General features: G+C 35.7%; 1 long non-coding RNA gene and 4 other non-coding genes across 5 annotated transcripts in view; all 5 read left to right on the forward strand.

The window, feature by feature from the left end:
- Positions 1-1,427: 1,427 nt before the first annotated feature.
- Positions 1,428-26,591, forward strand: part of LOC124977257 (uncharacterized) — a 61,550-nt gene continuing 36,386 nt past the window's right edge. The window contains exons 1-7 of the long non-coding RNA XR_007107130.1: positions 1,428-1,562; positions 9,503-9,631; positions 11,262-11,389; positions 12,978-13,084; positions 15,114-15,171; positions 16,728-16,767; positions 18,022-18,072. This is a non-coding gene — a long non-coding RNA (uncharacterized LOC124977257). The remainder of the gene's footprint in view (positions 1,563-9,502; positions 9,632-11,261; positions 11,390-12,977; positions 13,085-15,113; positions 15,172-16,727; positions 16,768-18,021; positions 18,073-26,591) is intronic.
- Positions 6,078-6,157, forward strand: LOC124978433 (small nucleolar RNA SNORD115). Its single transcript, XR_007107453.1, has one exon. It is a non-coding gene; the product is annotated as a small nucleolar RNA SNORD115 (small nucleolar RNA).
- LOC124978435 (small nucleolar RNA SNORD115) lies at positions 9,654-9,729 on the forward strand. Its single transcript, XR_007107455.1, has one exon. It is a non-coding gene; the product is annotated as a small nucleolar RNA SNORD115 (small nucleolar RNA).
- On the forward strand, positions 11,429-11,502 carry LOC124978434 (small nucleolar RNA SNORD115). The gene has a single exon (XR_007107454.1). It is a non-coding gene; the product is annotated as a small nucleolar RNA SNORD115 (small nucleolar RNA).
- On the forward strand, positions 17,362-17,428 carry LOC124978560 (small nucleolar RNA SNORD109A). Its single transcript, XR_007107532.1, has one exon. It is a non-coding gene; the product is annotated as a small nucleolar RNA SNORD109A (small nucleolar RNA).

The raw sequence follows: 26,591 nt of genomic DNA on the forward strand, positions 1-26,591 counted from the left end.
TACCAAAACTAACCAGCAATTTATAAAGCTGCTATATGATGGAAAATTCTTATGTAGAGCTAATCAAGAAGCCACTTTAGTATGCATCAGTAGTATGACATTTTCAAAGGTTACTCACCTAAAGTTTATATTGAGTTTTAAAATTTATCTCATCATGATGTTAATCAATTTATTATCTATAGTGCTTTGAAATTGTAGGATGCATAGAAAGGTAACTGTGAGGAGGAATCAAAATTATAATGCAAATTTTACAAAAATTTAAAATACTATAAATAGAATCAAAAGGAAAAAGGATGGTGGAATAACTGAATTTATTTTAACCTTACTGAAATGTTGAGGATGTGACTAGTTACATGTTCTAATTACACTTACATAAACAAATATAGGAGGGATTGAAAAAGAATTATAAAAAACAAAAGAGTAAGCCAAAGACAATTATTAAAGAACAAAACATCACAGTAGGCTTAATAGAGAATTAAGAAAAGCAGAGCATCAGAATAAACTTGATATAACTATAGACACCAATTGAATATCTGTTGAATATTTCCTTAAAATTGGGTAATGTATTACAATTATATTTTTAATTTTAAATAAATAGCACTAAAAATCCTCTACATGTTTGTAGCCATTTATTCGTTACCAGCATGTATTCAGGGTAATTGCTTTGCTTAACAACAAAATCAGTTTAACTCTATATTCGTGAGTTGGCATATTGTTTTATATCTTGATTACTTTTCCCCAAATACTAAAAAAGATGCCAGTTGTTCTTCATCAGGCTTTTTAAAAAAATATAGACAATATCTGGTCAATGGAAATCTTTGGTTTATGTAGGAAAGATAGTGACATATTTTGGGAGACAGTAAATCTAGTACTGTATGTAGCCTTTTGGAAAACAAGAACATATACCTAGTTTACAAATTATGTAACACCACCTGAGCAATGCATGCATGAAGTGATGTATTTCTTATGTTAGATAGAAACTATTATGTAAGAAATGACCACACATCATGAAGTTGGTCCCTGAAGTTATCCCAGAGTCCTGCATTGAATCTGTGTAAACTGTAGTTCACTTGAGCACCAGGGTTTAAAGATGTTATCACTGGCAAGAGTCTTCAGGACCAATAGAACCAATAGGTTTGTGTGTGGGGAGTACAGTGACTTCAGTCAATGATCAGACATTATTCTGTCTTGGAAAATATGACAATCCTTAAATGAAGAGTGATAAACCTTAGCTTTTTCTGGAATACTTAATTTGGGCTTGAGAAATGAAATATTTTTGAGATCTTGTTTCACCCTTCTCTAACTGCTCATAAAAGAAAAACTTTCTGATCTTTTCAGTCTGCTCATAGTATTTTTCTTAACACACCTACACTGTTAAAGTTAATAGTATGTTTCTTTTTTCTCACCATGTGTTTCAGAATGTGCAACTGGAAATAACTATACCATAAGATGACTTAAAGTTCAGTGGCTGCATTTGATGACTGAGAAAAGTCCAGGTGGAATATTTGCCAAGAAAAGACTGACCTCTGAGATGACTGCATTCACTATTTGAGAAAATATTTGTGAGTGATCAAATTATTCTTCTTAATGAGTGACTGACCTAATTGATGCTAACATTATCAAAAAAAAAACTTTCCTGTTACATGAACTTCTTTTACTTGAAATTGGAAATTTTATGATATTTGCACCATCTCTTCTGGCAGATATTGACTTAGATATATTCATACAAGTAGATAATTTATGTTATACAGTTTTAGGTTACTAATCTGTTGATATTTAAGGATAATTTAAATACAATTGAATTGAACACAGATGGACTCATAATTTTGATGTTAGGGTATATATGTTTTTTTGAGGGGATTGGTTTCTTTTTTCAAGTTTTTTTATTTGTTCTTTTTAGCTATACATGACAGTAGAATGTATTTTAATATATCATACATACGTGGAGTATAACTTCCCATTTTTGTGTTATGCATGATGTGGAGTTACACTGGTCATGTGTTCATATGTGAACATAGGAATGTTATGTCCAATTTATTCTACTGTCTTTCCCATTCCCCTCCCAGTTCCCTTTCTCTCACTTCCCCAATCCAATCCTGTGAACCTCCACTCCTCCATCCCCCCACCCACCAGCATATTGTGTGAGTCAGCATCTGCATATCAGAGAGAATATTCAGCCTTTAGTTTTTTGAGTTTGGCTTATTTCACTTAGCATAATAGTCTCCAGTTCCATCCATTTACTGGCAAATGCCATAATTTCATTCTCTTTATGGCTGGGTAGTATTCCATTGTGTATATATACCACATTTTCCTTATCCATTCATCTGTTGAAGGGTACCTAAATTGGTCCCATAACTTAGCTATTGTGAATTGAACTGTTATAAACATTGATGTGGTTGTGTCATTATAATATGCTGATTTTAAGTCTTTTGAGTATATGCCGAGGAGTGGGATAACTAGGTCAAATGATGGTTCCATTCCAAGTTTTCTGAGGAATCTCCATACTACTTTTCAGATTGGTTGCACCAATTTGCAGTCCCAACAGCAGTGGATGAGTGTATGAGATATATATGTTGCATTTGCTTCATGAAACTGAATAAAATTATGGATAGTGTGATATTCTATTTCTAGAAATAGTTTCAGGTGTAATGAATGGATTCATTAGAGGTAGAGTATAATAATTATGTGTGATGCCAGTTTTACTGATGGGGATGACTTGAAAATTTAGGTAAAGGGTATTGATAGGAATGTTTCATTTTTGTGGAATAGGTCATGAAAAGTTCTCTAAAGAAAAGACCCTGTGTTTTTCATTACTGTGTGTGATCTTGTACTTAACTATAATGGAAATTCAAGATTCAATAGTATGCTTGGCAATGAAACTTGAAGTCGAATAATTTGAGAAGCAAACATTATCTGAATGTCAGCTCATCAGTTCTATATGATTCCATTATTTGAAGTATAATACAGAAAGTGTATGCTATGAATGATGTCAAGTGTTCTTGATGTGGCCTTGGCAATTCTTAGGTTCACTAGATCACAACATGCATGCCAGTTCTTCTAAACTAAAAAATGTAATTGACACAAATATGTGTACAAATTTATGCAGCATAGTAAGGAGGAGGAATTAGTTCTAGCATTAGTTCTAGCATATATAAGTTCATTTTCATAATGAATGATTGACCTATTTGATGTCATCATCATAAGAAAAATATCACTTTTCCCTGAATATTAATTGAAATAATATTCAGATATTTCTGAGTCAGTAATTGTTCCAAAGATGTGATTTTTTTGGTATAATTATAGATGCAGAGGAGTTGATGTATTTACCCCTACTATAATATTTTTATTTTGCTTTGGTTTTATGATATGCCAGTCACTGACAATGACTTACAATATAAAAACAATGGAATATCTGTCACAACTTTGAAATTCTTTTATGTGGGTTGCTCAGGATCCCTGAAAATCATTATAACTCCGGGTGGTTTGATGACTGAATTTTAGATCTGGAGGTAATCTATCTATCTATCCATCTGTCTCTGCATCCATCCATCCATTCATTTACTTTTGATGCTGGGTATTAAAACCAGGGCCTTACACATGCTAAGCATGTATTGTTATAAGGGGAACTAAGTCCCAGTTATCATCTTTAAAACAAATCTACTAAAATGTTTTATTTTCTTCAAATCAGAGTTATTTCAAAACCACTCATTACTGTCTTCCCTATCCTTTTTTTAATTGAAATAGAATGTTTATGCATATTTATGAGATACAGTGTAATGTTTGGATTCATGTATTTATTGAGTAGTGATCAACTGAGGGTAATTAGCATATCTATCACCTTAAAGTTTGGTCATTTCTTTATGGTGAATACACTCAAATTCTTCTATTTTAAGATATATATTGCTTTGTTATTAATTATATTCACCCTGCTATGCCATAGAACACCAGAATTCATATGTGGTTCCAAGAATGTCATTTTATATGATATTCCATATGATTTAGACCATGAAAAATATCACTGATATGTCTCCTTGAAGAGGTAGACCAAGAATGAGCAACAGGATGCTCTGTGTCTGCATGATGCTACATGAAAGAGTCTACAAAAATCAAGAAACCTATATTCTCTGTCCCTGTGTTTGGTGAATCAGTGTTCCATAGTTTCCATAAGGGGTCCCTTATGCAAGAATAATTATATTTGTCCATTAAGGAAAAGCATATGTGGGCCATAACTCATATAAGCCATATAAGGAAAACAATATTTAGTTTGTCTACCTCTTACTCCTCTCCACTTACATTAAGAAATATACAAACTCTTAGTAAAAAAAAAAAAAAAAAAAGATCATAAGAAAAATTATCCTGAATAAGACAAACGTGTAAAACTCAAAAATATAGGATGAGATAGAGAATCAGGTTCAAGTAATGTGCTGAAAGAAAATTACAAGAGGACTTAGGCATTACTATGTCCCTAAAGGGGCAGCCACACACTGAGAGCAACAGACCTGGAAGTCCCACCAGGAATCCTAGGTGGCCCAAGCTGGTGGAGGTGCTCCTCAATCAGGCACAAAAGCTCTGAGCTCAGGATCACGGCTCTTGCCACCCTGGAGAAAGCTCCAGGGCCACCCCCTTGCTCAGCTCCTTTGCCTTCCTTTTGCCTTCCAGGGAGACCAGCAGAGCAGGTAGGCCCCCCTGCCTCCACAGGCAAAGGTGAGCAGATAGTTGGGTCATAGGGCTGGATCACTGCTGCAGGGGAAGAGCAAAGTGTGGAGGCCTCAAGTCAAGGCAACCCTGAGATCCCCTGATCAGGAGGGATGCCATTTTCCCTTGCTCCAGGCCACCTTCCCTTCTTGAGGAGCAATGGTGACAGGACAGAGGCCCTTCAGAGAAGTTGAAGCAAAGGGAAGGGCTCCCTGGAATCCAGGTTCAGTCAGGCCTCCATCATTCCTGGGCCAAAGGAGGCCCTGGGGTTTGGGAGGATGAAGGATGTGAGTGGGCTTCCCCCATTTGGAAGGACTGGTCAACCTCTGGAGTGCCAGGGAATCCAGGGGGCACAGCATAGTAGCAGGCAGGGATGGCAAGGGGGAGGGGTGAAAGTTGTGATTGGCACTCACTCTGTGGGTGCAGGCAGAGTTTCAGGGAAAAGCAAAGAGCTGTGAGGACTCAGGGACTGCTGAGCATGCAGGGGACCCAGCCTGGACTCTTGTATCGTCTCCATGTCTCTCCCTCAAGCCTGCCTCTGCCAAGAGCCTCAACACTGGCATGTCTGGGTGCCAGGGCATTATCCCAAGGGGACCACAGGAAGGTGTATGGTCAAAAGGCTCCCAGAAAGAGAGATTATAGTTCTTTGGAGTCCCAGGCTCACCTCCAGGCTGAAAGTGGGACCCAGGGGAAGGGTTTAGCTTCCTGGTGAGGATGGGCTTCCTTTGGCATAGGGTCTATGCCTGCGACCAGGGAGAAACCCACTGCAGGCCCCATGAAGGAAGTGGCTGCAGGTCATGCAGTTCAGTGTTCTTGGGCCTGTAGCAGAGGGGTGCCTTTTTGGACCCACACATTCAAGGGAAGGATGTGTGATTCTCCCACATGCTGGCCAATGCAGGAGCATCCTGTAAGGATAGCTTGATAGTGAGTGTGCCCTGGGCCCAGGGCCTGGTCTAGCTATGAGCTCCTGCTGGGACTCCTTGATGCAGGAGGGGGCTGTGGAATGCTGGGTCCCTGGGGTCCCAGGTATCTCATCATCTCCCTCATTCCCAGGGACCCACCAGTGCACTTTTATACACTGGGCCCACAAGTCTGGTGGTCCACAACTACAGACAAGGGTCACTTTTGGGGATGGAACCCTGGGGTCCATATAGGAAATGACTGTGTGAGCCCAGCTCCAAGGCTGGCATCCTTCCCTCTCCTTAGCTGTGTCCCTGTTTCTACCCAGGTCATGCTCCTGGCAGGAGCAGCACCTTGAGTCCCCTAACTTCATTGATCCTCAAGGCCTCTTGGCACACTGACCTGGCTTATCCTCCTTTGGTAAGCCAATCCAGGTGCAAGTGCCAGGGAGAGGATGTGTGGGGAGAGCACCATCTGGATTTGGGTGGATGATGACACCTTTATTACCTTGAAAAGAGATGACGACATATAAATCATGCTCAATAGGATTATGCTGAGGCCCAGGCAAGGGGACATTGGTGGAGGAGGACCCAGACATCCCTGTGTCCTTCTTAAAGAGGGCAGTCACAATGCAGGCCTTAGACCTGGAGGCCCCACCTGAGGCATCCTAGGTGGCCCAAACCTGTGGAGGTGCTCCTGAGTCAGGCCCCAAAACTCCATGCTCAGGAGCTGGGCACTGGCTACTCCGGGCACAGGACAAGTCCTGGGGCCAAGCTTTTGCTTAGCTCCTTTGCCCTCCTTTTCCCTTCCAGCGAGAGGAGCAGAGCAGGTGGGTGCCCCTGACTGGCCAGGCACAGGTGAGCAGATGGCTGGGATCATGGGGCTAGGTCACTGCTACTGGGAGGAGTTGTGAAGCCTGGGTCAAGGTTGGTGGAGGCCTTTAGCCGCAGTCACTGGCTACACTGAGATGCCTTGTCCAAGAAAGTTGCCATTTGGGGATCTCCTTGCTAAAGGTCACCTTCCCTTCTTGACCCTCCATGATGATGGGGCAGAGGCTAAGCACAAATGTTGATGTGAAGGACTGGTCAAGTAGGTCCCAATCAGACCACTGCAGTCACTGGGCCAGAGAAGGGACTTGTTGTTACAGGTTGCCACCATTGGATTCATGGCAGCAGTACCCATGGGGTGTCTGTCTCTGGAGGTTGGGAGGATAAAAGGCATGAAGGGTCTTCCCCCTGATCAGAGGTACTGGGCAAATTCTGGAGTGCCAGGGCATCCAGGGGGCGCAGCATGGTAACAGGAGGGGATGGCAAGGAGGTGGGGTAAAGGTCATGGTCTGCACTCAATCTGTGGGTGCAAGTGGAGATGGAGATTCCGTGGGTTGTGGTCGAGAGGCACATGTGGGTGTTTGGCTTTGGTTATGTTCCTTGAATACTTTTGCTGATAGGATGGAAAAGTGAGCCATGTGGCAGTTTTTGAAGTGTTCAGCTGCAGCCAATTGCCCTCTTTGTTCCCTGGTTTGAAGTTCAAGTTAGATCCTTTGTCACGGTTTTTCCTGGTCGTTGTGTGCACATGTTGAGTTGGGTTTTTTTCCTTTCTTTCTTTTATATGTGCACTCTCACTGTCATGTTTGTACAGGATGTGTCTCCAATGTCTCTTTAATGGTGGAATGTTTGGAGGTCATTTGTATTTGAGTGATATTAGCTCATTACTTCTTCCTGGTTTTAATGGTTTGATTGGGTTGTAACTGCACCTAGTTGGAATGTTCCTGGAGGAAGTGGATTATTAGTTGTCTTCCCCATAAGTGTTCGTCTTCCTTTCACATCCTTTTTTTCCCTTCTCGCCCTGATGCCTGGCTGCCATGATGGATGTTTACTCATCCACCTTGCCCTGCTGCAGTCAAATTCTGCCTTACCCCATTTAATGGACTGTTCTATCCTTGGAGTCATTATCTGAAATTTGAGTACAAAAAGTTTCCCTCCTCTATGTTGTTCTTGTCAAGTATTTTTTTTTTTTTTTAACAGTGATCCAAATTCAACTAATACAGAAATACAAATATGGGTACCAAAAATTTGGGTCAGTGTTGTGACTAACCTGACCACATGGTTCAATCCTTTAGAGTTGGTTTGCAGAGGAATTTAAAAGTTTGGATATAAAACCTATGGAAGGTTTCATATATTTTATGTATATGGGAACTCAGAATACCAGGATTCTGATAGAAATGTGATCTGTGTTCCCAAAGTTTCATTGGGAAAGGGGGCTTTCTTGGGAATTGGGTTAGAGGCCGTTCATGTTATATTTGGCCAAAAAAAAAAAAAAATTGCCTATATTTTGTCCATGTCTTGAGACTTTGTTTGAGCCTGAATTTAAAGGTGAGGAACACATTAATCTGGTTGAGGAAGCACGGATTTCACTCAGTGGCATTTATCTTGCTGACAACTTTTTAACCAGGTTTACTGTGAGTGTCTGGGGCAGAACATAAATTGAAAGATTGTAAAAACTTGAGTTTAACCAGAAAAGTTTATGTAACAATGAGGTCAAGGAAGATGTGGTTGTTACAGTGATTAGAGCCAATAAAGACTTGCAAATCACTTTACAGAGATAATAGGAAGGATGCCTTGAGGGCATCTCAGTAATTTGTAAGACCATACCTACCTTCAAGAGTTCAAGAGTCTTGAAAACTCCTTTGGGAAGAGATTATGGAGGTGCCCTGCTTGCACAGAGGGGACTAGAAAGTTTTTCATTCAGTATACTGAACTGCTCAGGCACCAAAAAGCTGCTGTAGCTGTGATTCTAAGGGACCCAGATATCGCATGAGCTGGCAGTACACTCTGGCATCATCCACAGGGTTTTGGTTCTTCAGGACCAAATGTGGAATGCTGGAATTAAGGGATCATGGGAACTTCCCCTGAGATTTCAAAGGAAGTCTTGAAAGGCCAGGCAAAGTGTAACAGGATCAGAGTCCCTGAAGGCTGCCCCTGAGAAAGTGATGGGTGAAGCTGTAAAGGTAAAGTCAAAGCTTGAATGGATACCCAGGAATTAAGAGATGCCGGTAACACGGATCATCTGCTAAGAAAAGCTTCTGACTGTGGAGGGAGCCAGGCTAAATAAAAGAAAGTCTATGTGCATGGTAGAACTGGCAATGTCAAAGCAGCCAGGAGCCCTTGCTTCACCCCTGGTCCTTTGGAGAGCACATCTCACAGCTCTGCGTCCTATATGCTTTAGGTGGAGTTGTGGGCCCTGTTTGTCTGGCTGAGTTTCAGTCTTGTTTTGGCCCCATCCCCTCTGTCCATGTCCTTATTCCTCCTAGTTGAAATTGGAATGTTTACTCTGTGCTGGTGTATATTGGATATGTGTAACTCTCTTTTGAGAGAGGGGGCTGTGAGGGGGCTCAGAGCCAAGAACTTGCCTTGAGTCTCAGAGGGGAGACTTCAGATTTGGACTTCTGAGCACTGCTGGAACTGTTAAGACTGGGATTCTTAGAGATGACATAAATGCATTTTGCATTGTGTGATTAACAAGAGTTTTTGAGGGCAAAATGTGGAATGTTATGGTTTGGACATGAGGTCACTGATAAACTTCCCATGAATGTAGGACTACGGTATTGGAGGAGAGCCAGTATGTGTTTTGCCTATGAAAATAAAATTTAATAATTTAATGATCAAAATGATGCCAAACTTTCATGAGACACCATTATTTTCAAAATAATGAAGGTGCGTGTTAAAAATGATGACAATTGTTCCCTAGTATGGAATTGAAGATGACTAGATTTCCAGTTCAGTTGTCATGAGTCCCTTATCGGTTCTCCTCAATGCCTGATTGGCCCATTGGATGGAATCTTGTTGGGAAAAAAATTCTCACTGAAATTTTCAGTCCTATTGCTACTGCCCTATTTCTGTCCTCCTAGATAAGGACTCCTGAGTAAGAGCACTTTTTGGCATATTGCCACTGAGGCAACTCCTGCCACTCAGGTATGCTGCAGTGAATCTAATGAGTCTCCTGTGGCTTTGAACCATGGTTTAAGGATGACATTCTGGTAAGTATTTACAAGGCAAAGTGGATATATGTGTAGAAAGTATCTTAAGGAGATATGACAATGTAAAAATCAAGCTCAATGGGATTATGCTGAGGCTCAAAAGAGGCAATAATCCTGGCAACAAGGTGTAGGAAGTAATTAGAGAGGGGTATTCATTTTGGGCTCAGAAGGAAGAAACTCATTGGGGTATCTTGTTTTATCTACCTCTATTTGTTTCTAAGAGAATATTCATATTCTTTTGTCTTGATTTTAGTATTTTGTTATTATTACTCATACATTGGATGTCTTAGCTTGTTTTTCCTCCTTGTATGCTTCAAAATGTTCAACCAGCAAGAGAAATGCCATTGTGTGCATTAGATATGAATTCTGCCTTTAGTGATTGAAGATTGTCAGATAGACCATTTGACTACTGAAGTCTGGCCTTTGAAATGATTACAACCAGGCCTGGTGGCACAGTCTGTAGTCATAGCTACTCAGGAGACTGAGGCAAGAGAATCACTTGAACTTGGGAGTTGAAAGCGAGTCTGGGCAGCATAGCAAGACCCCACCTCAAAAAAAGAAAAAGAAGAAAGGAAGGAAGGAAGAAAGGAAGGAAGGGAGGGATTACATCCACTTAAAACTCTTTTCACCTAAACAAAACATGTTTTGATTTTGATTTAAAGATAGGATTGTTTATAATTCATTGCAACTATCTCTTCAGTGAAATATTCATTTTAGTCTATACACACAAATTAACAATCTGTTTCTCTTATTCTATCCTTTGGATTGCTATGGTATTATGATGTTTTGGATCATTGAAACACTAGTCATAACTGAAAGACTGCAATTTCAGGGAATTGTTTGAGATTGAGGTACAGTCATGCCTCCATAACCACAGGGGATTGATTCCAGGATCCCATGCAGACATCAAAGTCTGTGGATGCCCAAGTTCTTTATAGAAAATGGTATAATATCTGCATATAATGCAATCCTCCTGTATATTTTAAATCATCTCTAGATTATTTATAGTACCTAATATAATAAAATTCTTATATAACAATTTAATGTTTGTATGCAAATAGTTGTTATACTATATCGCTTAGGGAATAATAACAATATAACAAAAAGTTGGTACATTTTTTGTATAGATGCAACCATCGTAGGACTAACTACATTGTACACAGTTCATGGGTATTTTAATTATGGATGCAAAAACCACAGATACCTAACCTATACTGTATTTAGGTTGCCTTTTACCTTAATTGAAAAAAATGATTCGTCTGAAGTCCTATTTTCACATTCTAGTTTTCATTATATTATATTATATTCAATAAAAGGAATTTAATGTTATATATGATGCCAATTATTACTCATATAGGTACTTGCATATTTAACCAAGTGATGACAGGGAGATTCAACTGTAGGTAGATCATTCCTTGACAGGCGATCAAAAGGCATGACACCTATTTGCTTTGTCCTTATTGTAAGTGGTCAATCAATGTTCTGTAACTTTAAAGTGGTTCATATTTGGAGTATCAAACATATCATAATTTCATAATTTCTTATAAAATTAGAAATAGCAACCAGGAGCCACACATATACAAGAGATGTAATTCTTCCCTTTGACTGTAGTCTTATTCCTGTCTCCTAGAGAAAGACTACTAAGGAAAAAATTTTTACACTGTTGCCCAGGGGGGCAATTTGCACCACCCAAGTGTCTGACAGTAAATACGTGGCATCTGGTTTGCTATAGCACCAGTGTTTAAAGATCCATCTCTGGTAAGTATATTACATATAAATACATGAGTGCCACAGCTTGGTTCAATGATGATATGCTATCTTGAACAAAAGTGATGGGTCAAAAGTCAAGCTCAGCTGGATTACTGAGGCCCAGCCTAGGTAAATGGTGAGACAAGACATTGGATTTCTTAATTTCCTTTCATGAGACTTTTTGGGGGTTTCCAATGATAATGTCTCCTATGAAACTTGTTTTCATTCTAAATGCATTTGTTGTAAATGCTTCTAAGTCAAATTGTGACTTAATCTTAGATTTTCTATAATTCCAATTTTCTTGAATATTTACCACTAAGATGTTGGCTTTCTTTTTCTCTCATCTCATGTTTCAGTGAGTCCTGCTAGCACTATTCTATTGAGCAGAGGTGAATAGCTACCTTTGCTGATTGAAAAAATTCTAAATTAGACCATCCAAACCAACCATTAGTGAAGACTCACCTCTATAATATTTATTCATTTAGACAGCATATTATTATAGGGTTTTCTTCTTAGTGATTGACTGAAACATCTTATGAGAAAATTCTATTGAGAAAATTCTTATGTTTACCTGTAATTGATTTTATTGAAGGTAGGAAAATGTTATCATCTGTTGGAATTATGCTCAGTGTGCTATAGTTATTTGGGATCTCAATACACTAACAGAAAAAAATTTAGTACTGAATTTTAACAGTGTTGGGAATATTTTTGATCACTGATGAATTGCTTATCACTGCAAGACCCTTGCAATTAGGGTAAAAATACGAGTTTCTTCAATATGTTTTTCAGGAAACTCGAAATTGAATAAACGGATGAACAAATTGGTCCCTGATTTTTATCTCCCAAGTATCACTTGGTTCCATTATTTTAGTTATAATGAAAGTATGTGCTATGAGTAAAGTCAATTGTTAATAAGACTTTGGGATAATCAGGGCCAGCTATTGAGGCAAGACAATTACCAGTATGGGTTCTTTTTCTCAGTGAGTAACTTACAGACTTGATGGTATCCTTGAGCAAAAAACTTTTTCCCTGAAATTGCACTGATAGAAAGTTGACAAGTGTTGGGATTTTAAGCACAATCTTAAAGGTCTAATATTCATTTGATATAGATGTTAATGTATTAACCCCAAATGTATGTCAGGTTGCTATGAAAATGTTTCTGGTTCATTGATGACTCAGAACTTAAAGACAATGACATTATGGCTATATATTTGAATTTTGATATATACATATACATTTACCTTTATTCATAAAACAAAATAGAGTTATGAATGGTCAGGTGTCTTTTTATCTGAGTATCATATGGCTCCACTATGATCATTATATGAGGAATTACAAGCAATAGATGAAATCAATTACTATTAATATAGCTTCCTTCAATATGTAAATAAGGGTGATCAATTAAAGTTCTTGTTTCTGCCTTAAACAACTTTAGAGGTTCTCCAAATTCAAGAGATTTTTATATTTAGCCTTTATTCTATAGCCTCTGTGGTGGATAATTTTTCAGTAGTAAGCAAATCTATTAAGGAATAACATGCATGAACTGTACAATAGGACATAATTATTTCTCCTCCTGATCTTGTTCTTCTTCCCTTAGGTAATGAAGACCACTTTTTGGCTTGTTGACACTAGTACAGCTAATATGTCTAAGTATCTGTCTTATCTCCTGGCAACTTTCAATCGTGGTTTAACAATACCATTACAGTAGGTATTCTCAGAAAAAGTGGATGACTGTATGTAGAGTTCTATGGTTTGTTTCAATGAGAAGACCTTATATTTTCTTGAAGACATGTGATGTCATAAGTGGGTGGCCCTTGTCTTTTTAGTGGGCTTAGTTAATTTGTTTGAAGAGAGGAAGGAGTTGTGAGTCCTGATTTTGTGGTTCTTTTTGTCTTACAGGATCTGAAATTTCTCCCTTTTTTTCCCCCCCTTTACCACATGACAGTCAAAGGGAATAACTTTGCCTTTTTCCTCCCCTAGAAGTATACATTTAGAAGACTGACTAAATTGTATCTTTTAAAGTCATGCTTACTTCTTTAAATCAATTCTGAGTCTTTAAATATTGCATTGGGCCATCTGGCTCGTTGTATTGAGCATAACTTGAAGTCTTCCAGCAGTCAGAGATTCAGTCTGTCCGGGTCTTTCTAGGGTTTCCAGGAGTTGTATGTGAGAAAGACTAATTTCTAGAGTCACTACACCATCCTGGTCCCTAGACGTGCTCTTCAACTTGCATTTGGTCTGTGGATGGCATTTGGGTCTGTTGCTTTATTTCTTTTTACTTAGTTACTTTTAAGTTCTTGTGTTTTCTATCTTTAAGTAATGTTAAGGGTGCAGTTTTGTAAAGAGTGTGTTGTAGTCAGTTTTCACCGCTGTGACCAAATACCTGATAAGAACAATTAGAAAAGGAAAAGTTTATTTAGGGACTCATGGTTTCAGAGGTCTCAGTCCATGGATGATCAATTCCATTCCTTGGGGCCTGAGGTAAGACAGAACATCATGGCAGAAGTTTGTGGCAGAGGAAAGCAGCTGGGGACATGGCACCAGGAAGCAGAGAGAGCTCTACTCAACAAGAACAAAATATATACCTCAAAGGCACACCCCCAGGGACCCACCTCCTCCAGCCACACCCTCCCTGCCTACAATCAGTTAATCCCTACTAGGGATTAATTCGTTGATTGGAATAATACCCTCACAACCCAGTCATTTCACTTCTAAACTTGCTTGCACCGTTCACACATGTGCTTTTGGGGAACACCTCATATACAGACCATAACACTATGAAACTATTTGGAGAGGACATTTTGTTAGAATTGTGACTATAGCCCCTCCATTATCTTTGACTTTTCAAAAATCTTGCTTTTCTTCATTGAGGAATTTTATTTGAATTATATCCCTACAAAAAGAAACCCAGGATTTTCCCTCCTACATGGTTCTTGCCTGTGTCTTTGTGGTCCATTATGCCAGCTGAGGTCATCAGTACAATGAAACCAAGCTGATGGGATGAGAGCAGATTATTTTGCCCTTTTTCTAGATCACTGAGTTGTACATAAAATCAATGACTGATTACTCCATACTTGTTTAACCTACCTGTGAGGTTCACAATAATTTTCCCAGCTCTATGACCATCGATGATTTCAAATTCACTAATGTAACCATGCTGCATCATCACAGTTAAAAGTCAGGCAATTACTCTGGGGTGCAGCTTAATAGAAACTGGTATTTGCCTCTCTTATTAGTATTGTTGGTATCAGCCAAGATATCAAAGCATCTTATAATGGGGACATGGAAAGATGAAAAAGCCAAATGTCATGCTTTGTTGGACACACCTATATTATTTTTTAGTATAGAATTAGCACAATCCTACACTTAAGGGGTGGCCAATTTGGTGTCTATACTAAATGCTTAGGGTGGTCAGAAAGATTTCTTTCTGTTTAACTCAAATACCTACTAGCCTTGGGTTTGCTCTAGCAGATTTTCATTCCCTTGCTTCTTGGTAGATTTTATTTTGCTTGCTTTTGTTTTTAAATTCTCTTCTATGCATTTTTTACAAAAGATTTGTATTTTTCTGCTCTGTTTAAAATATGGGTCATCTGCCTGTTGATTTTTAGGGATCATGGATTCCTTTTCCCTGCTTAATTTGATTTCTTCTTGCTTTTTATTTTTTGTATGTGAGACATCTTGAGTAGAATAAAAGTGGAGACTAATTTGTGCTGTGCTTTTATTTCATTTTCAGACAGTATTTGGAGGATAGTGAGAAATAAATTATTTTTCGAATTTCACCGTAAGTCAAGGTGAGCTGGTACAGATCAATAGCCATAATGTTATACCATCTATACAACCATCCTCAAAAGTATACATGTATTCCTCTATGTGAATATTTTACATGTCATAAATTTATCGTGGCTCTTAAGATACTTTTCTATCCTGAGAGATTTTAACTTGAAACTTAACAACTTTTCAAATATAATTTGAATTTTTGTTTAACAAACAATAATTATTGATAATTAGTTCCTTTGATGGATATAGTAGTTAATATTTTAGAAGTAGTATTCCTATATATTTACTTCTATTCCTTGGAGATTTTATCCAGCTTCTGAAAGAACATATTTTATACAATAGTAATGAGGATAGAGTCTCATAAAAAATCCAGATATTTGAGAACATTTGCAGGTTAATGAAGGCAACAATTCATGAAACAGGATTGGTTGACCTGAACGTGGATTCTGTTGAAATAAAGTTGCTCTGAGTCAGATAAAACAGAATGGTGTGGGGTAATGATCCTTTAGTCATAATATGAACATAAATTTCCCCAGATGAGGACTATAAACCAATCAGATGGAAGAAGTATCATGTTGTATACTGTCAGGAATCTCCTAACATGCTTTAATAATCATCTAAATGATATAATCCAAGTTCACAGTTAACTTATGACTCTCTGTTTCTATAATATTGGGTAAATATATCAGCATTGACAACTGTCCCACTGCAGTATAATTTCATGTATTAGTCTAGACAGAATGGTCCTGGGAAATTTCTGGAGTTACCATTATAGCCAGCAACACAAAAGGCAAGTCAAATGTCCACCTATTCTCTTATCATTTTTTTTTAACATCACAGGGTATTTTCATAAAATCTTTGTTGGTTGAATACAGCTTTAGAATTTCCTATTAAAGATATAAGTGCTGTCTTACTTATTGGATCACTTCATAGAAATAATCTGCATGCTGGTGATAACCAATAGAAGTATTAGTATGGTATGAGGAATGCTTATTTATTGGTAGTGAATTTGTCTGGATTGATGACAAACACAAATATCTGAGGGTGCTAAGGTCTAGCTGAGTGAATCTCTGAAAATACCAATAACACTGTCAGAACTGGCTCAGTTGATGATCCCACAATACTTCTATCATGTACCCACCACATACCTACTCTTCCTCCCTCCCTCCCTCATTCCCTCCCTCCCTCATTCCCTCCCTCCCTCATTCTCTCCCTCCTTCCTTCCTTCCTTCCTTCCTTTCTTTCTTTCTATATCATAGGATATTTTCATAAAATATTTGAATACAAATTTAGAATTTCCTATTTAAGACAACTGATTTGTCACTTGTTGAATAACTTCATGGAAAGTATTATTATCTATTTTTAGAAGAAATAATTTAGGGAGGAAACAAGTGGATAAATGAAATGACAAAAGTGACAAAAAAGTTATGCAACTGTGAGTTTGTGGCAAGGCCTGAAAATGCTGGGATGCCTGTATGATACATAAATAATTATGATGGAACCAATGTTGTGCTTTTAGTTTTGATTTTTAATTGATGTATACTTTTCTGATCTGATTTATTTGCTGCAGGTTAAAAGCTAGAACAAGTTTTTGACTTCAGGGAAGAGAGGTGAGCAGCTACTTTAACATTTTTGAAATTCTGTGTATTTTGTGGTCGGTGATATCAAAACTTCAAGGTCTATGATTTCAAAGGCTTAAAGGATATTATTTTTATGATAGACACATTTTTTCCTCATGAGTATCCCTTCAGGGATGGTGAAACTTCATCATTATTCTTTCCCTTTTTAAAAATCTCTTTGGAAGTAACTTGAATAATTTTTTAGTTACTGACTTATCATTTTGGTGAAAATAATTTCATTATGAAATTTAAGTGTGGTAAACATTTACTTTTTATCTTTATTTAGCACATTCAGAACTTTGATGTTTCTAGTCTTACTTGTACTATAGTCATTCAATATACTATTCTGATATCTAATTTACCTTTTTAAATTTAGTTGATTTAAGGTTTTTTAAAATTTCCCAACAGTTTGTCTGATTTTACTAGAGAGATCAAGATCATTTATTTCACATGAGTTCCATTACTCAGATACTAAACAAAATGTGTACTGTATGTTTATTGCTCTTCCTGCAAAACGCAGTAGATAAACCTGTATGAAATAAGCCTGGCTATGGAAACACTTATTTGTTAGGAGGGTGCTTGTCTGGATCGATGAAGAGTGCAATTGTCTGAGGATGCTGAGGGACTCATTCCAGATCACAATCTGAGGTCCAGATATATGACCCTCTAGTAGGACAAATAAGACTCTCCAAACCCGGCTTTAATTGGTAACCCTTCAGTGACAATAGAATGCCACTGTGGACACGTCTTTTCTTTCTCTCCTAGCAGGTAGTAGCGTCCTATTTTATGAGGCAGTATACACCTTTAAAATGTTCAGTGACTCAGTCTGGAGCTAAAATGGAGCTAAAATGTTCAGTGGCTCAGTGGTGGAGCACTTTCTTTGCATGTGGGGTTACTGGGTTTGATCCACAATACCACATAAAAATAAATAAAATAAAGGCGTATATCTACAACTAAAAATTTTTTTAAATGTTCAGTGACTCAAAACTTGCTTCATTTTCTTACACTGAATTGTGCATATTTATATACAGAAAGTATGTTCTTGAACAGCAAATGAGGAGATTAAGAAGACTGAATTAAGGGTGAAGCAACTGTGATGTGTACTGGAAGCCCCATTGATATTGCTAAAAGAAAGGAACACTGTCTGACCATATTAAATAACAACAGTGGAACCTATTTTAGTGCTTTGCTATTTTTACTATTCAGTATTTTCTAAGACTATGTCTTTGCTTTTTTTCTATCAAGTCTCACTGAGATAGAAGAGCTAGAATCTGGTCTTCCACTTCAGAAATAAGGGTGAGTAACTAGACCAATATCCTTTGAAATTCGTATTTATGTGTTCTGTGCCAAATTTTGAGGTGTCTGGGGTTTATATTTTCAGAGGCTTATTTAAGATATGTCATTTTCCTCAGTGACACACTCACCAAGGCTGCCTACATTATTGAGTTCTTAACCATTTTTATTTTATTTTAATTCCTTCCTGCTTTTATGTGAAAATGTAGGATTTAAGACAACTGTTTTAGCAATTTCATGTTGGATCAAAAATTATTATAGTGAAATCTAACTGTGGCAAAATATTTATCAGACTTTCCTCATTTGTTTAATTATTAGACTTTCAGAATACAGAATCCATGGTTCATAAGTTCTTTGTGGTCATATATATAATACTATATTGCATTTGTTTCAATTTAATAACTGAGAATTGACTTAAGTTAGTTTTTTCATATTTTTGCAACCAGGAAGTTATTTATGAAACTTTGTTCTCTCATTCTATGGCATTGTGAGATAGTAATAGAAATTACAGTTGGATGGTTTCTAGAAGTTTTGAAATATATCTTGATCACCAAATTGATTACTTGCTGTGTTCGGATGATACAAATCTATTAAGCTGTACAATTTTAGTGTTTAAATATTTTATACTTGAATAGAAAGTTTAAAAATCTCATCAAACTAGTCCAAATATTGGTTTATATATTTCTTAGGAATAGTGTCCAGTAGATTGTGTGTTACTTGGTGCTTAATTACTAATATCCTCATAACAGATCAAATGCATCCTCTCTTTAACTCAAGCATTTTAAGAAAATTTTGTGGAATAGTTACTTATGTATTTTTATTTTAACACATTTATATATTTTCCTCACATATGCTTAAAGTCTTTTACTTACATGTTTTTCTCTATTACAAAAATCAGTGCAATTATTTCTATACCACATGCAAAGATATTACTTCTAAGGCACTAGAGGCCCACATGCATTGTACAGTTGGAAAAACTTGGGTAATATTGATGAAATCAGGTAAAGTATAAAGCCAACAGTCAGAACAATGAACTTCAATTTTCAATTCCTTCTTACCTTTTGAGTTCTTGACACACTAAAACTAAACTATGTGGTTCAACTTTTAATCCTCCTTCCTTTTTAGTCTAAGATCAAAAAGCTGTAGTCATCAATTACTGCTGTTACTTCATTTTAAGTAATTCTAAAGATAATCAGAATATAACATGATTTATGACAAGCATATCTTTGACACTTCTCTCTTTTTCACACAGGCAAAATATTTATTTGCCCTGTCTTAGGAAATAAATTTTCTATATTAATTCAAGTATCTATCTTTATGGCTATGACTTATCTAACAATCAATTTATTTTATCATAAAGAAGATATTGATTTGACATATGACATTTTGGTAGTAATATGTATTGTGCAATCTCCAGAGGTCAAACAGGTCCTTAGGTCTCTATGTCAAACACTACAGATATGCCAGGGTCCTCAGTGGATATGAAGTACACTACACTTTCCTTATCAATTCCTTATTTTCAGAGTGAAGGTTGTTAACACTTTTTTACTACCACAAGATATAATACATTTACAATCACTATACACCAGTTTAAATGCACTCATGCTTCTGTTTCTGGAAATTATTTCTAGAAAGAATAATGCTTGAAAGATTTTCTTTAGTCATCTTATAGTCAAATTATCACCCAATATTCAGGTTACCATATTTCAGTAATGTAATGATGAGACAAAGTTATCTGTGTTTTATAAATAGCATAGTTAGGACACTCCAATAAATATTTTATTATTTAAGATATCTACTTAAGTGATCCTTGCTTAAGGTTACACTATTAAAATAAATTGGAATTAAATAATTAAAACTGACAGTGCTTTGAGAAATAAATGCTATTACAGTAGCATTTATCACTCACAGTCATAAAAAGGTAGTCCTTAATTTCCAAACAGTTTGCTACTGCTAATTGCAAAACATAATTTGAATACTAAAATTCATAAGTTCTGAAAGAAACATTACCTGGATAGATTGTTTTTGTCTTTATTTATCATAATATACATTTATAAATAATAATTTATAAGTTGATAATTTAATTTGTTATTATTGATGCAAAACAGTGAAAGTGCAAAATTGAGCACAAAGACAAAGCAGAGTTAGCTTGAAGAAATTAATCAGAATAGCTTTCATTTTATGAATCTAGAAAAATTTATCAGGATGATTCTCTGAAATACTTTCTAAATTTTAACATTATAATGGAAATTTTTAAGATTTTAGTATTAGGAGTTTTTCCTTTCAGACAATTTGAACAGATTCATACTTGGCATATAGTTTTTTTCCTTGTTTTTTTTTTTTTTGTCTTTAGTCCTAACAATGTATGCTTAATAACAAATAAGAAAATAAATATAAGGTCACAAATGCAGGTCCCAGATTGAGGCATTCAATCAATTATGCAGGACATAAAAACTTTTAATCTAGTATTATGTTTGCTTCGCTTTATGTGCTGAATAGTATATAAAACATAGATATTGCTGTCATCTCATTGAAAGGTCCAATAGATATTGGAACTCAGGTCTTCTTTTAATAGCAACAACTCTATAAACTTTATATGGCTTATTCAGGTGATAGGCCAGTAGTGTGTGTGTGTCTGTGTGTGTGTGTGTGTGTGTGTGAGAGAGAGAGAGAGAGAGAGAGAGAGAGAAGAGAGAGAGAGAGAGAGAGAGAGAGAGAGAGACAGAGACAGAGAGAGAGAGAAACAGAGAGAGAGAGAAATTTCACATGACACAGAGAAGAACATCAGGTTACCAGTGTGTTCTGTATATGGTTAGAGTCATGTTAAAACCATGGTTTCCCAGTTCTGGGGTGATCCCACAGATTAAGCATTCCCAGTAAATATGGCAGGCTCAAGTTCTTCTCATACAATATTCCAATATCATCTTATGTCAGTAGTTTCTAAGAATACTATTTGTATGAATATACAATCCAATTGAATATACAATCCAATATAATCTGTAGGCCAGCCTATGGAGTGGTAAAATCATTACTTATTTATTTGCTTACTGATCAAGAAAAGATAATAAGATTAACAGATTGTTGTGAAGTGGGCATGATGGAATAGACTGAAGCATAAACTTATGCTAATGATGCTTTTGGTTTGGATAAGGCATCTAAGAGAAAACTGGTGAAACATGTGTCAGGACATCTTTGCTATGACTCGTCTATCCAAAGAACTTAGTCAATTTTTTAGTGGAATAGAAATACAGGTTTTGTTCTGAGGTTGTATCTAGTAATGCCATCTATGGATGAGTACTTGGGAGTACTATTACTTTTCAAATGTGGGGGAAAATTGCTTAGAATAGTGAACAGAGAAAAACTTGTGAAAGAAGGTTTACATTGAATGCTGTTTTGGTGCTGGTTCCTTTTTGTTCAATCTGAGTGATAAATATTGAAAACTGATTCTTAAAGCAATATTTATTCCACTCTAATTTTTGCATGTATCAACACTGCCATCTCTCAAATTCTGCCATGGTACCACCCAAGGAACACAATAATTTTCCAGTAACTAATCACAAAACAAATACAGATCTACACATTACTTAATAAGGAATTCAAAGTAATTGTTTGAAGAAAGTTGTAAGAAACACAATGAAATGAAACCAGGAAAACAGTATGTGTGGCAGGCCTCAAGAATACAAATGACAATAAATACTTACAAGGGCACAGAGAAAAAGGAACTCTTATACACTGTTGGTGGGAATGTAAATTAATATAGCTACTATGAAAATCAGTATGGTAGTTCCTCAAAAAGCTAAAAATAGATCCACCATATGATCCAGATATACCACACCTTAGATTTATGCATACCCATGTTTATTGTGCACAATTCACAATAGTCAAGTTGTGGAATCAGTCTAACATAAAGGAGTTTCACTTGGTCATAAAGAATAAAAGTACATCATTTTTAGGAAAATGGATGGAACTGGAGATCATAATTTTGAGTGAAATGACCTTCCTCATATGTGAAAGCTTGAAGAAAAAAATGGAGAACCCCATAAAACTAGAAGATAGATCAATAGCATGGAGCAGAGGGATGGAAGGGGGAGAAGGGAGGTATTGCAAATTAAAATTGACCAAATTATGGTTTTTATGTAAGCACAAATATGTCACAATAAAACTCACCATTATGTATAATTAATAGGCACCAATAAAATTGTTAAAAATTTTTTTAAAGAAATAAAATAATTTTAAAAAATTCAGGAGCTAAATTATACTATGACTAAAATGAAATATGCAATGGAGAGCAACAGCAGACTTGATCAAGCAGAATAAAGACTTTGTTAATTTAAAAACCAGTAATTTGAAATTATCCACCCAAGGAGACAAAACTAAAAAAGAATTAAAAGAAATGAAGAAAGCACATGTGGTTTATGGCACATCATCAAGAGAATTAACATAAGGGTTATGGGAATTCCTGAACTAGAATGAAAAATGAAAGAGAGCTTAAGGGAAAAATGGCTGAAAAAAAACAACCAATCTGGGTATTTATGTGGACATTCAAGTACATGAAACTTAAAAGTTTCCAAACACATTAAATCCCAAAAGAACTCCACCAAGACACATTATAATCAAACTGTCAAAAATAAAAATCAAAGCAATCATTAATAAATAAAGTTACCATTCAACTACCTATCAAGAGGGTCTGCCTTTCCTGTGAGCTACAGGGAGATGAGTTCCTTATGTTGTGATTATTCATTGCAAATAATTTCAGTGAATGTTAATGAAATTTTTATAATGTTAAAAGACACATTTTTTTTAGTAGCAGTAAGCAAAAAGTGACCTATCACTCACAAGGGAAACTTTATGAGGCTATCAATGCTTTGCTCAGCAGAAACTTTACAGACTAGGAGATAATGGAATGATATATTAAAAGCGATGAAAGAAAAAAGTGCCAATCAATCAATAATACTTTATCTGCAAAGTTCTCTTTCAAAAATGGAGGAATAACTAAGAAGTTTCCAGACAAAAGCTGAAGGAATTCACCACCAATTGAGTAGCCTCACAAGACATACTAAAGGAAGTTCTTCAAGTTAAAAATACAGGACAATAATTAATAATGTGAAAGAATAAAATTCACCAATAAAGAAGAGTATATAGTCAAATTCATAACCTTGCTATACTATAATGTTGATATATAAATTACTTATTGTACTATAAAGTTTAAGAGACAAAATAAAAACAACTACAGCTACAATAGTTTGCTAATAGATATACCATACAAAAAGATATAAGCTGAAATAGAAACAATGAAAAATGTGAGGGTAGGAAAGAAACTGTGTAAAGTTTTTGTATGCAATCCAAGTTAATTTGTTTTAACTTAAATTAGACTATTATGCCTGCTTTGTGAAAGCCACATGCTAATCACAAAGCAAAAACCTATAGTAGACACAAAGATAGCGTGCCAAAAGCAAAAACCTATAGTAGACACAAAGATAGCGCGCCACTAAAGATATCATCAAACCATAAAGAAAGACAACAAGAGAGGAACAAAGAAACAAAAATACTACAAAAAACATGATAAAAATTAACAAAATAGCAATAGTTAAGTACATATTTGTGAACAATCACATTAAATGTAAATAGATTAAATTATCCAATCAAAATACAAAGAGTGAACAAACGAATTTTTAAAAACTCAACTCTATGGTGCCTATGAAAGACTTCAAGGCTTCACATAGGTTGAAATTGAAGGAATGGAAAAGGTATTCATGCAAATGGAAACCAGAAGACAGCATGGATAGAATAGAATAGGTTTCAAGTCAACTGTAAAATGAAGAAAGTAATTACACAGTGATGAAGGAGTTAATTTATCATGAGGACACACCAATGATTAATCATTGAAACTGAATGTACCAAAACTGAAGTACCAAAACATATAAGGCAAGTATTGATAGATATTGAGAGAGAAATTGCTGTCTAACAATAGAATAATACTAAGGAATCTCAATACCCTGCTTTTGATAATTGATATGTAATTCACACAGAAAATCAATAAAACATCGGCTCTTAATTTTTATTTTAGACCAAATGAATCTAACAGACATACAGAACATTCCAACCAACAGTAGGAGAATACATATTTTTCTCAAGCACACATAGAACATTCTCCATGATAGAGAAGACAAAACAATCTTAACAAATTTAAGAAGATCAAAATCCTATCAGGTATCTGTATTTTTACCACAAAATTATGAAACTAGCAATTCATAAATATGTGGAATTAACATATTCATGAACAACCAATGAACCAAAGAAAAAAATAAAAAGGGAAATAAAAATATCGAGAGAAAAAAATGGAAACACAATATAGCAAGTAAAAGAAGGGAAGTTTTTAGTGATAAACTTCTACATTAAGAAAAATGGAAATATAAAATAAAACAGCATAACTTCACATCTGGATAAACTACACAAAGAGGAACAAATAAAGCCAAATGTTATTAAAAGGAAAGAAATAACAAAGATCATAGTAGAATTAAATAAAATATAGACTAGAAAAATAATAAATATCAACAAAACTCAGAGTTGTTTTATGGAAAAAATAAAAATCAACAAAATTTTAACTAGGATAGTTAAGAAAAAAGATGACTCTAATAAGATATAAATGAAATATAGGAGACATTACAACTGATATCGCAGAAATAAAAAGAATCTTAATAGATAATTATATGCAAATGAATTGACTAACCTAGAAGAAATGGGTAAATCCCTAGAAACATACAACCTACCAAAACTGAAGCATGAAGTAGAAAATATGAACAGAACAATAACAAGTGATATTGAATTAACAAGTAAAAAAAAAAATTCCCAAAGAAAAACTCAGAACAAGATGGCTTCTCAGACTCTTCAAAGCAAACCCCTTTTATAAGACCAGCACTAACCTAAATACCAAAGCCAAAAAAGAATACTGTGAGAAAAAAAAAAATCACAAGCCAATATCTTTAATGGATATAGATGCAAAACTTAAATAATAGCAAGCCTAACTCAAGAACACATTAAAAATATCATGTCATAATCAACTGGGATTTAGCCCTAGGTACAAGAATGTTTCAACATATATAATCAACAAATGTTACATCACATTAATCGAATGAAAGACAAAAACACGTGATAATCCTTATAGATGTTTACCAATGTTGAACACCTTCTACATCATCTTCATCAGCAATTGGTAAGGGTTCCAATTTATCTACATCTGCACCAACACTTCCTATTTTGCGTTTTCATGATTAGAGTCATCCTAGGGTATAAAGTGGTATCTTATTGTTTATGGTATGCATTTTCCTGAAGAAAAAAATTGTTGAGTGTCTTTTGATGTACTTAGTCACTTGTATGTCTTCTTTAGAGAAATGTCTATTCAAGTTCTTTAACCATTTAAAAATGGGATTATCTTTTTTTTACTTTTTAATGTTTTTATTAGTACATTATAGTTATACATAATATTGGAGTTCATTTTGACATAATCATACATGCATAGAATATGATTTTCTTCGCTCAGTCCCCAAGTACTTAACTCTTTCCCTCCTCTCATCCCTACTTATGTTCCCCTTTCTATACTCCACTGGTCTTCCTCCTATTTATTTATAGTTCTTTAAATTAGTGCTTCATAGATATACATAAAGGTGAAATTAATTTTGGCATATTCATATAAGTACATGGCATAACTTAGTCAATTTCATTACATTGTTTTTCCCTTTTTCTGTCCTTCCTCAGTCCCCCTCAATTCCCTTCCTCTACTTCATAGATCTGTCTTCTATCTTCATGGAATTTCCCCACCTCCTTTCCCCCCTTATTTTAGGCTAGCTTTTTCTCCATATGAGAGAAAATATTTAATCCTTGACTCTCTGGGTCAGGCTTATTTCACTTAGTGTGTTGTTCTCCAGTTACATTCACTTACCAGCAAATACCATAATTGCATTCTTCTTTATGGCCAAGTAAAACCCCATAGTGTACACACCACATTTTCTTTATCCATTCTTTTGTTGATGGACACTTAGGCTGGTTCTATAACTTGGCTATTGTGCTTCTATAAGTGTTGATATGTATGTATCACTATAATATGTTGATTTTAGTTTTTTCAAATAAAGCAGGATAGCTGGGTCATATGGTGGTTCTATTCCTATACTTCTGAGAATCTCCATACTAATCCCAAGAGTGGTTGTATTAGTTTGCTGAACCACCAACAATGTATGAATGTACCTTTTCTGCCATATTCTCACTAGTTTTTTTTATTATTGTATTCTTGACGATTTCCATTCTGACTGGAGTGAGATTAAATCTCAAGTCATTTTGATTTGCATTTCCCTGATGTATGTTGAACATTTTTTCATATATTTGTGGGCCATTTGTATTTCTTATTTTTGAGAAATGTCTGTTTAATTCTTTTGCCCATTTATTGATTGGGTTATTTGGGGATTTGGGGTGTTAAGTTTTTTTCCTAGTCCTTTCTATATTCTGGGATATTGACCCCCTGGCAGAGA

This window comes from Sciurus carolinensis, chromosome 2 (assembly GCF_902686445.1).
Source record: "Sciurus carolinensis chromosome 2, mSciCar1.2, whole genome shotgun sequence".
NCBI lineage: Eukaryota > Metazoa > Chordata > Mammalia > Rodentia > Sciuridae > Sciurus > Sciurus carolinensis.